The sequence below is a fragment of the Dromiciops gliroides genome, chromosome 2 (assembly GCF_019393635.1).
Source record: "Dromiciops gliroides isolate mDroGli1 chromosome 2, mDroGli1.pri, whole genome shotgun sequence".
Classification (NCBI taxonomy): Eukaryota; Metazoa; Chordata; class Mammalia; order Microbiotheria; family Microbiotheriidae; genus Dromiciops; species Dromiciops gliroides.
In genome coordinates this window covers 48,625,652-48,638,120 of record NC_057862.1, presented here as the reverse complement: position 1 = coordinate 48,638,120, position 12,469 = coordinate 48,625,652, and the positions used below count along the sequence as shown (strand labels likewise).

The 12,469-nt window shown below is 42.3% G+C and overlaps 1 protein-coding gene and 1 pseudogene across 2 annotated transcripts in view; both read left to right on the top strand.

Annotated features, from left to right (window-relative positions):
• Window positions 1–12,469, top strand: part of EDC3 (enhancer of mRNA decapping 3) — a 78,118-nt gene that overhangs the window by 38,935 nt on the left and 26,714 nt on the right. The gene's annotated exons all lie outside the window — the stretch shown is intronic.
• Window positions 11,169–12,069, top strand: LOC122739892 (annotated as a pseudogene).

The following is a 12,469-nucleotide window of genomic DNA, read 5'->3' as shown; positions in this document are numbered from 1 at the left end:
ACCAAGGAACTACAACTAGGCTCACACAAGACCTGGCAGGTTCTGCTAAAAATGAGAGCAAATCCTGGCATGTATTCCAAAAGGTAAAAGTTACATCCTTAAAACCAAGAATAACTTGCCCTGAAAAATTGAGTGTAATCTCACAGGGAGGAAATTGACCTTTACGAGGGGCAGAAACTTTCGTGTATTTTGAGTGAGAAGAAATTTTGAAATAGACACAGGAATCCAGAGACACTTAGAAGGATCTGGATGATTATGTAGTGATGTTATAATAGATGAGTTGTTGAAACAAGTGACCTTTCAGAACCCTGACGCCTTCAAAGGGTATTCAGGGAATTAAATAAGAAAATCAGAGAGTGGAGGTCCTGGATTGGTTCTGAAGGGAAGATAAAGGCTGGAATGTGCTAGGGTTGAAAGGAGGGAGAAGGAGCAGGGTGGGACTTGTAGGAAGAGATGGGAGATGGGGCATCGGATGAATTTCAGTTCTTATCTGAAATGTACAGAGGAAGGTTGAGTACATTCACATCAATACACAGAGTTTGGTATACAGATTCATCAAATTCAAAAGAGAAGTAAGTGGGGATGGAGAGGGGGAAATGGTGTAAGAAGGAGGGCAACTGGAGAGGGAATAGTTAGAAGCAAAATTAACTTCCTGATCCTGAGATGGGTGGAGTGGAGGAAGAGGAGGCTTGGGGATAACTTGTGCAAATTCACAGAAGTTGGTGGTGGGGGGCTTAGTTTCCTTCCATGTTATGCTAGCTATTATTACGTGTTGTCTTCCATTAGAATGTGAGTTCCTTGAGGGCAGGAACTGTTATTCAAATGAGGAAGATGACATGTACATAAAAAATTATACAAGACACATACTGAGTAGATGGAAGGAAACCCAAGAGAGGAAGACACCAGAAAGGTCCTCCTGCAGAAGGAAGCCAGGGACACCAAGGGCTAGAGATGAAAAGGGACATCATTCTAGGCAGTGGGAGCTGTCAGTGCCAGGGTACCAAGAAGGGAGATGTGGCATGTAGAGGGCCAGTACTTGGAAGGAAATACTGTGTAAAATATTGGAAATACAGGAAGAGGCCAGGTTGTGAAGAGCCTTAAATGCCAGGTAGAGGTGGTTGATCCTGGCAGTTCAGAGGGAGCCACTGAAGTTTGTGGAGCAGAATGTAGGTATATTATACTGTAAGAAAATCGTTTTGGCAGCTGGGGAGGGCTTGAGGCAGGGAGAATAATCAAGAGATTCTTCCAGTAGTCCAGGTGAAAGGTGATAAGGGACGGACCTAGAGTGGTAGCTTTGTGAGTAGAAAGGAAATAGATCTGAGAGATATGAAGAGAAAAAACAATAACATTTGGTAACTGTTGGGATAGGTGCAGTGTGAATGGAAAGTTGAGGATCAATCAAATCATTCTACATGCATTTATTAAGCACCTACTATGTACCAGTCACTGTTCTAGGGATCCAAGAATGAAATAAGACTGTTGAGGAGCTTATGTTCAAATTGGAGAGAGAGAGAAATGTAAGAATAAATATATTTTTAAAATAGATACAAATAAATATCAACTAGTTAGATAAAAGGTAGTTTGGGAGGGGGGGGGCATAGCAATTGGAGGGATCAGGAAAGGATTCCTGTGAAAGGTGATGGTTGAGCTGCAATAGAAAGGAAGAGAGGAGTTCTGTGAGAGAGGTGAGGAGGGAGGGCATAATGGATAGCCAGTGCAAAGGTGTGGTAATGGAGTGTGGAGAAACTGGGTGGATGGTAGAGCTGGATTGCAGTGTGGGAAGGAATGACCAGTGAACCTGGAAAGACAAGTTGACCAGGCTTTAAAAGCCCAATGAAGAGCTGATGTTCTCCTAAAGGCAATATTGAGCCATGGAAATTTGACTAGGAGAGTGATGGAGACAGATTTGTGCTTAAAGAAAATAGCTTTGGTAGCACTTTGGAGGATGGTAAGGGTAGAGACTTGAAGTAGAGAAACCCATTAGTTGTCAGAGTATAAGAAAAATTTATTAAAGGTGTTATGGGGAAAATTGGTGGGGGGTTTGGGGTAGGAGTTCTTAGGAATTCCTCTTTAAAGAATTACACCCAGAGGCAGCTAGTTGGAGCAGTGGATAGAGCACCAGCCCTGGAGTCAGGAGGACCCGAGTTCAAATCCGGCCTCAGACACTTGACACTTACTGGCTGTGTGACCTTGGGCAAGTCACTTAACCCCAATTGTCTCACTTAAAAAAAAAAAAGAATTACACTCTCTTGCACACAAATCCAATTAGAATAAAATAATAGTTTATTTAGGTGCTAGGGAAAGGAAACCAAGAGAGAAATCCTTGGACTTCTTCTCATGGGGAGGAGGCATGGCTCTCTGAGATACCTTTCTCCTTGAGCAGGAGACAGGCAGATACTTTTATAAAGGACTGATGGTGGTCTGATGGGGTGATCATCTGTCTGACTGTGGAAAGTTCCCTTATTGGGGGAGGACCATCCCCCACTGGAAGAAGTTGGGTGAGAGATTTGTGGAGGAGACTGGAATGAAGGGTGGTGGTCCTCCATCACATTCCCCACTTCTCTATATATAAGGAAAAGGGACGAAGATTCTTCTGTAACTACTTCAAGCTGAGCCTGGTCGAAGAAATTGGGTGGGGGAGGGGGAGGCAGGCCTGGTCCGGAGAGATGTGAGGTCCACTGGCTCTAGCTGCCTTCAGCCTAGATGGAACAGACTTTTAACAAAAATTTAAGAGTCCCAAGCAAAAAAAATTTAAAAAGAACTTAAGGTGACAAGAGTGCAAGTCAAATAAAGTTGTACTTAAGGTATTTCTGATTGAGTTATAAAATGTCTAACTAATAGCAGACAGATGACAAAGCCGGATTCTTATACTAGAATTTCTATATCTGCATCTCACTATTATCCAGATATAAAAGAAATTGTTTTTCCACCATAGTTGATACAATTGTTCACCAATTTATGCATAAGAAAATTTAGAGGGGCAGCTAGGTGGCACAGTGGATAGAGCACCAGCCCTTGAGTCAGGAGTACCTGAGTTCAAATCTGGCCTCAGACACTTAACACTTAATAGCTGTGTGACCCTGGGCAAGTCACTTAACCCCACTTGCCTCACTTAAAAAAAAATTAGAAACATAATACCTTAAAACAATAGTAGGAATTTTAAAAACTTGAAACAAAACCAATCAGGTATTCTTAATTTAGTTGCATTGTGCTTTTGCTCTATACTTTACACAGAAAAACCTATCATTATGCCTTGAGACAGTAAATGGAACATTTTAATTTTTTAAGGTCTAATACTTTTAGCACTTTAAAATAAAAAGACTATTATCCATAAATTCACATAGTTCATTTGATAACCTGGTGAGTTTTTCTGCTATGTTAAAAATGAGACAAAAGCCCATACCTTAAAACTTATCAGATAACTAGTTAGCTGCTTTTTAAAATTTATTTATTTTTTTCCTTCAGTGGAGGGTTAGGGTTGCAAGCCTTAATGCAAGACAGGGTGTTTTACCTGTTTTACTGTTTTACCACAGTTAAGTAATCAAACCAAAGCCAAAAAGCTATTCTTAGTTCAGTGCAGTTCAGTGGTTAGGGACTTTTAAAAAATATTCTTCTTTGCACCTTTTACACATTACAAATAATTCCCAATTTAAAATTATTCTACTATAAAAGATTACTATGCAGTGAACTAAGAGCCCATAGACTAAGAATTTCTCACTGAGCTGTAGTCCCATGCTCGCTTTTTCTTGACACCAATAAGGGCCAAGATGAAGAGTGTAAAACCAAGAAGGAATGATGGAATTTGTGACCTTCGTACATACACATTAAAGGCACTGTCAGCCTACATTTAAGGGGTCTTCCCCCTCTCCCCACAACCTGCTGCTTTGATAAGAATAATGGGACCTTAATGAGAGAGTAAGACAGAAGTCGCCCCCGTGTCTATTATCTATTGTGTCTATCCATATAGACTTACCTCCTACATCCAGCAGGACCCTGGGCTTGGCCATAGAGATGTCAGTAGCAGGAGGCTAGCGGGTCCCTGGCCCCCCAAATTTCGAGTCTACAGGGGACCGGACTGCAGCGAGCTGGGTTTTTGCTTGGTTGACCTCTTGGGGGCTGCACTGGGGACCAGGAGTTAGGGGAAGTGGCCTCACCTTTGAAGAGCATCCCCCACCCCAGTGTTCCAGTTTACCGCAGCTACAGGATCTCAGCTGCCTGGAGATTTGCCGATGGCAGACTTTATGGCCATTGCTATGAGGGAGGCTTGTTCTATGGAGCAGGCACAATCCTTCTTTTCTCTCTCTTTGGCTACTGCAAGGTCCCTGTTATAAAAAATCTTAACTATGGTAATTCTACTTAACTATGGTATAAAAAATCTTAAAAGCAATATTAAGGAGTTGGGAGGGTAGGGTTTGAGGACCCCAGTCTAATTTCTGGAGTTTTCTCCTAATGTTAGGAACAGATTGGCTAATAAAATGTATATTGAGGACTGTTATTCCTACATCCCTTTCTGTTTTGTTTTTTTGGGGTTTTTTTTGCAGGGCAATGGGGGTTAAGTGACTTGCTCAGGTCACACAGCTAGTAAGTGTCAAGTGTCTGAGGTCGGATTTGAACTCGGGTCCTCCTGACTCCTGGGCCAGTGCTCTATCCACTGCGCCACCTAGCTGCCCCAGGTTGAGCTTTCTTAAGGGAGATGTTGGCTTCCCGTCTCATGGAAAAGCACTGGCAAGGGATAGACACATAAACACAAAAGTTCTTACCCAGAAACATGGAGTCCAAGGGTCTGAGCATGGTTCGGACATCTGGCCGAGCTTTTGGCAAGGGAGGGAGACCTAGGCTGCTGGTCGCTGTTGAGTGCAAAAGCTCACCACCTCTACTTCTCTGTGACTCAAAGGAAAGATCAAGTCAGGTGGGAGAGAGAAAACCAAAACAAAAAAACCAAAAGGGAAGTTCCTACCTCCAGGTTTTGTGTGGTTAGAGGAAAGAGGAATTTCTCATACCCTGCAACATTGGGTGCCAACTGGGCCCATATCAAAAAGCGATGTGAGGAATTTTTGATACATAACTATTTTATTGAAATATTCCCACAATAATGGCGTTAGTGAAAAAGTTTGGGTTGGAGAAAACTTTATGAACAAAACATATGTCCCAGATAAAGTTTTCTTTATATGTGCACATGTGTGGTAAGTTCTAGAATTTATTTCCTTTTGTATTGAACAAAGGGAATGGGAAGATGTGCTGAAAGGCATGGACTGTGGGGACGAGAGTTGGGAGCCCTCTGTTAGGAGGCAGTTTGGGCTCCTTATAAGAAGACAGCCTAATAAGTGGAACTGGGCAAAAATCGAATCATTGTCTTGAGCAGAGGTAGCAGATTCTTTGTCTACTAGTGATCAGTTTTCTTGTAGGACATAACGTAAAGCAGATTCCTTCCTGCAGTAACTGATCCAGCGGGAGGTGTCGCAGATATCTCCACAACAACCCTCTGAGAGGGAGACGTATGAGGGAGTGGAAAGAGCCCTGGATACCCGTGAAGTCAAGAGTTGAGTTTCACCTTCGGCTTAGTTTTGCTGCTATGTAGCTTAGGAGGAAACACTTCTTTCTTAGCTTCAGTTTTCTTAGCCAAAATGGTGGAAGTTGGCAGGGAACTCTGTGTAATCTCTCCCTAAGGTCCTGGTTCTAAATTCCTTGTCCCTTAAAGAAGGATTGAAACATCAAATATATAAGGAGCATTTTTTGCTTGTTGGCAATTCAGACTAGGCCCTGGACACCTTTCTAAAGACATGGGAAATTTGTTTCAATGGAGTAAGTGTTGTAGTGGTCAGATAGCCAGGAGGGGACCCTGGAAGATAAAATGTTAGTACGTCTGGGGGTTGGGGGTGGGGTGGGGCAGGAAAGCTGTGGTTTGGGAGCTGTTCTAAAGGGGAAAAAAAGCACACTAAAGCTGTTCGTCTGGAGGTACTTGAAAGTTATTTGAATTTCCCTCCCAGGCTTTTCATGTGAATTGCCTCCTGAGCATGTAATTATTCTTCACTCTTTCTGGCCGCTTTCTCTTTAACTTCCTCCTTTTGTTCTCCACAATATAATAGAGGATACTTGTCTTTTAGGAGGTAGGTGGCCTAGTTGATAAAATCCGTGTGTCCCCATACTCTGACTTTTGACAGCTTTTCTCTCTTTGTGCCAAGATGGTTTCTTCCCTCTCTTCTCCTTCCTGCTTTAGTCTCCTGGAAGGATCCAGGGCAAACTGGCTGAATGAAGTCCTTCCAGCTTTGCAGGGGGTAATCTGCCCAGACTAGTGGATTAGCAGCAGCTGTGTTGGGGCAAAACCAACCAGTCATTACTGATTTTCTTCAAAGATCAAAAGTGGTAGTGGCATTAAGGGCCATATAACAGGAGTCCAGAAGTGCTACCTTTAAAAAAAAATAATAATTAAATAATCATTCAGTAAATGTATATTGAATGCCTACTATGGGCTCTTAGTTCCTCTTGCTTGTGTGCCCCTACTAAAGGGATGGAAACTGTTGGTCAGCTGAAGCTTGTTTGGTCTAGCAGATTCTGAGATTAATACGACTTTTTTTTGTTTTGTTATTTGCTTTCTTTTGTTCTTCCTCTTTCTTTCTTTCTTTCTTTCTTTCTTTTGCAGGGCAGTTGGGGTTAAGTGACTTTCCCAGGGTCACACAGCTAATAAGTGTCAAGTGTCTGAGGCTGGATTTGAATTCAGGTTCTCCTGAATCCAGGGCCAATGCTCTATCTACTGTGCCACCTACCTGCCCCTGTTCTTCCTCTTTCTTATCACGATTAGATGAATTGCTGAGCCTTGTCTCTGACATTCAAGGGACATTCAGGACAAATTCCCTTTCAGTTCAAGGCTGGAAATCTGTTTACCATACTTGTCTCACTAAGAAGAAAGCATTTTCCAAACTTGTAGGCACTTTCCCCTTCTTTAGTTATATTTAAGGCCAGCAGGTGCTTTATTTCAAGAACAGGTATTCAAGGAATTAGTAGTGCCTTTAAAACCTTTTTCTTCTCTCTCTCTCTCTCTCTCTCTCTCTCTCTCTCTCTCCCTCCCTCCCTCCCTCCCTCCCTCCCTCTCTCTCTCTCCCTCTCTCTCCCTCCCTCCCTCCCTCCCTCTTTCTCCCTCTCTCTCCCTCCCTCCTTCCCTCCTGCCCCCCCCCAAAACATGGTCATTTTGGAAGAAATAAAACCTTTTGACTTGGAAATGAACATTGAAGAATTTTACTCTTGACAGCAAGGTTTTACTCAACAGGGATTTATTTAGCTGATTCTCAATTAAATTCCTGTCATTAAGAAAAATTATCTGCTGTTACAGTGGGACTTTTCAGGATTGTGATTATTTTTTAAACCTCAGGATAATCACCTTTTATTCTTATCCCTTTAAAGATACCATTTCATGAAGTTTGTCACTTTTTCTTTTGAATTGAGCCCCCCTCCCTAAAAGGTGTGATCAATACTTATTGCTCCTGGAAGGAATAGACTAAGTCTGCTATTCTCTATCAGTTGCACTATTTGGGGGGAGATGGGAAAACTTATTTGAGACATGGAAGTAAGGAGGATCCAATGAACAGAATGTATGTGATAGGAATTGGAGTTTGGCCAGAATACCTGTGTCAATACACATCAACCTCTTGTATGACGTGTCATGAAAAGTTTAATGCCTCCAATTCTTAAAAGTTTGCTTTTATAGATAGCTTCACAGGGATATCATCTTTACTTCTGACCAGCAGAAAGGTAGTCTTCTGGGTGTTAGTCTTGCTGAGTGGAGGGCAGTGTCAGATAAGAGGAAAATGAATAATTAACTATTAAAGTTGTAAAGAAAAACAACTTTAAAAGACTTGAGAAGGATCAGTGAAGTGACCAGCAATAGAGGCAGGAGAATGGCACATGCTGCCACTTGTTAACAGAGAAGTGATGGATTCAGGATGCATGATGAGACCTGTTTTTGGACATAGTCAAGGGAAGGATTTGTTTTGCTTTTTTTAAAAAAACAATGGATTCATGGGGTTGGTCATTAAGCAGAGGAGGATAGCACAAAGAAATAGAGAGAAGAGAATGAAGGTCAGAAAGAAGCACAGTCAGGACAGCTCTGAAAACTACAGCCTGAAGCTCTGTATCTCAGAGAAAAACAGGCTTGACATGATGCAGCTCTGCAGTTTCACGTGTGGTTCTATTCTGTTCTGAACATGGAGATGTTCACTTTGATAATATGGCATTTTTTAAAAGTAGATTTTTACCTTAAACCTCTTGGTTGACACAAAATTGAAAGTCCTGACCACATGTCATTAAATTTCATTATGTATCAGGTAAGAGGTATTAAAGTAGGTATCCTCGCTTAGATTCTGGTCCTGGGAATTACATTCTTTCTAAGTCTTTCCATGTTTTGTTTTGTTTTTTGGTGGGGCAATGAGGGTTAAGTGAGTTGCCCAGGGTCACACAGCTAGTAAGTGTGAAGTGTCTGAGGCCGGATTAGAACTCAGGTCCTCCTGAATTCAGGGCTGGTGCTTTATCCACTGCACCATCTAGCTGCCCCGAAAGGTTTTTGTTTTTTTTTAATTTGGGGGGGGGGCAATGAGGGTTAAGTGACTTGCCCATGGTCACACAGCTAGTGTCAAGTGTCTGAGGCTGGATTTGAACTTAAGGTCCTCCTGAATGCAAGGCCAGTGTTTTATCCACTGAGTCACCTAGTTGCCCCCATAATTTTTAACTGAAAAGATCTTTGTGTTGACTGGAATGACTCTGCTAATTGAACTTGATTGAAACCACACCTACCTGAAAAGCTGGTTCTCAGAGGGGGTGGGTTCTCTGACCGCATTCTTCTCAATGGATTTGGGTGATGTTGGCCAATTAGCTTGAAGCAGTGTGTAAGGACCACCTCTCCTCTGGACACAGAGAGAGCTTCCACTGGAAGCTTGTCTCTGGACAGGCTCATGGTGGAAGACTTGGAGGAAGAAGCAGGCCAGGCTGGAGCTCTAGGCTAGATAGGCTTTTTCTCAACTTTCTTACCCAGGTGTTCTCTTTTTACTAATACCTTGTATGCTTTAATAAATGCCCCCAAACTGGTGCTAAAGCTTCTAATTTATAAGTAACAAATATATTAGAAACCCCAGCTAATTTTCCCCAAATTTGGGATAGAAATAAGGCGACCACACATTAAATTTTACATGTCACATTCTCAGAGAGGACCAATGACATCACAAGGGTGAAGTCTTGACTTTCAAGTGAATTGGATTTAAGTGAGACAGAACTGGGCAAAGTCAACAGCCTCACCTCCAGTGACAAGACATAAGTCAAGATGATTGGCAACGGCCTAGTGTAGGTAACCAGCCAGAATAGGAAAGGAATTTGATTTGTTATCTCTCATCTCAAACTCAGTTGAGTTCATCATCTCAGTTCTCCTTATTAGCCCTAAATATTTCCCCTTTCCAATCATTCTACTCTCTTGTTGGTTTAGTAGTAGTGACTGTGCCTAGGATACACCTCTTGGCCATGATACCGCCACTGTGCTCCTGTCTTATAGGCTTAAAACCTTGAGCACTTTTCAGTGATCTTCTGTATGTATTTGGTTCATCAAATCCTATTCTGTTTCTTCCTTCAAAATGTATCTTGGGTTCCTTTTTTCCTCTCTCTATACCTATTACCTTAGTCCAGAACCTGATTACTTTACCTCTGGGTTATTTCAATGTTGTATTGGATGGTTTCTCTTCCTTACAATCCATCCTTTTTACCACTTTGAGACTGATTTCCCCAAAATGCTACTTTTATGTTATTCTTCTGCTGAGGAACCTGAAACAGTTACCATTTACCTTCCTTATCAAGTCCAAACTTTTCTTTTCAAGCCCTCCATGATCTACAATCTCCACCCTACCTGTAACAGCTCGTTTCCTGTTCCTCCCCTACCCAGATCCCTCCTTACCATCTGCACACATGACAGTTCTCACCTTTGCCTGTTTGTTCGTGTTATTCGCTAAAACCCTAGCTTATCTTTTAAAACTCAGCCTAAGTCCTGGCTTCTCAAACTACTCTAGCCCACAGCAGTGTCTCTCTTCTTTGAACTCCTTCCCATTATGCCCATTATCTCTCACCTGTGGCTCCAAGAAGCTGTAGCACGTTAAGTGACCATACCCTGGTAAGCCAGATTGAGGATAACCAACAGTTTACCCCAAGCATGTGAAGAATGTTTAGCCATGAAGGTGGCTGAAGCAGGCACCGTAAATCGCTTAGAGTTTGGTCACACCTCGAAGACAACAAGATCATTCAATGCATCTGAGCTCCTTGCCAGTTATCCTGACTTTTGTCTTACCACTGGACTCTGTGGACTGTGGAAGAGTGTGAGGCTGACAACTTTGTGCAGCTCTGCCTCACTTAAATCTAACGAACATGCAAGTCAAGACATCACTTGTACTGTCATTGGTCTTCTTTGGAAAAAATTATGTTCATAATCATATGTATCAGAATGTAAGCTACATCCTTAAAGTGGAGAACGAAAGCACTGATTGTAGCATAGTAGAGTGGAAAGATTATAGAATTGGGGATCAGAGGGACCTGGGTTTGAATCCTTGCTCTACTACTTAATACTTAGGCAGCCTTGAGTGGTTAGACTAGATCTTCAGCTATTTCTGTGAGGCCTTTGGCAGTCTGAAGGAGCTTATGGACCCTTTCTCAGAATAATGCTTTTAAATGCATATAATGAAATACACAGTGAAATACAATTGTCAAAAAATTTTTTAATTGGAAAGTTTGTATAAACAAAAGTTGAGAACTATCTTTACATGTAACAGGAAAAAATTAAATACTTTATTAAAAAAAATTTTTTTTAGGGGCAGCTAGATGGCGCAACGGTTAAAGCGCTGGCCCTGGATTCACGAGTACCTGAGTTCAAATCCGGCCTCAGACACTTAACACTTGCTAGCTGTGTGACCCTGGGCAAGTCACTTAACCCCCATTGCCCCACAAAAAATTTTTTTTTCTTTTTTCAAAAAAGGTTCCTGGACCCCAGGTTGAGTCCCTTCTGTGTGGCAGCTAGGTGGTACAATGAATAGATAAAGCACCGGCCCTGGATTCAGGAAGACCTGAGTTCAAATTTGGCCTCAGACACTGGCTGTGTGACCCTGGGCAAGTCACTTAACCCTCATTGCCCTGCCAAAAAAAGAAAAGCCAAGTGTTTTCACACTTTTCCTGCACTGCGGCTGCAGCCATGAGTATGCTCGGGCTTCAGAAGAGGCTCGCCTCTCGTGTCCTTCGTCGTGGAAAAAAGAAGGTGTGGCTTGAACCCAATGAGACCAATGAAGTTGCCAACGCCATTTCCCGTCAGCAGATCTGGAAGCTGATCATCCGGAAGCCTGTTACTGTGCACTCCCGTGCCAGATACCAGAAAAATACTCTGGCTCAATGGAAGGGCAGGCACATGGGCACCGGTAAGAGAAAGGGTACTGCCAATGCTCGTATGCCTGAGAAGGTGACCTGGATGAGGTGAATGAGGATTCTACAGCAGCTACTCCGAAGATACCGTGAATCCAAAAAGATTGACCGCCATATGTACTGCAGCCTGTACTTGACGGTGAAGGGCAATGTGTTCAAGAAGAAGCAAATCCTCATGGAGCCCATTCATAAACTGAAGGCAGACAAGGCCCAGGAGAAGCTCCTGGCTGACCAGGCTGAGGCTCACTGGGCCAAGACTAGGGAAGCACGAAAGCGTTGGAAAGAGCATCTACAGGCTAAGGAGGAGATCATCAAGACTTTGTCTAAGGAGGAGGAGACCAAGAAATGATTCTCCCCTATCTCCTCTGTACATATCTGGCTCATACAATAAAACTTTGACTGACTGTCAAGTTGTTGTTCTCCCTCTGTTTTTCCTCTTCACATTTTTATATTCAATATATAAAATCTATAAGCTCTTTCCCTATGCCTTACAAACATGTTTGGGTCTTCCTCATATTTTTTTTTAATCACTTGATCTTCTACCTCTTCAAGTAATTATCCCATATTTTCTGTCTCAGTGTCTATAGCAACGAGGAGTCAAGAAGAATTGTGTTCAGATTTCTCTAAGTGTATGGCCAGGGGCAAGTCACTTAATCTCCAAGAGTTTAAGTTTTCTCAGCTGAAAAGGGGCATAATAATAATAATGCATGTATCACCTTCCTCACAGGGTTGTTGGGAAGCAAAAATTAAATAATGAACATAAAGTAATTTGCAAAATTTAAAGTGCTGCATATAAATGTCAGCTATTAGGATTGTTGTTTTATAATCATACCCTTAGAAAAGGCTTGCCACTCCTACTTCTCACACTCTTCTCAATAAGACTGCTGACTTCAGCACTCAGAGGGTTCTCTCCAAGGTTATTCAGTGACTTCTTTGTGTGCTAAATCTACTAGTGCTCTTTTCTTAGTTCTTGTCATTCTTGACCTCTCTGCAGCTTTTGACATTGTTGGTCGGGCCCTCCTCCTGAATATTGTGA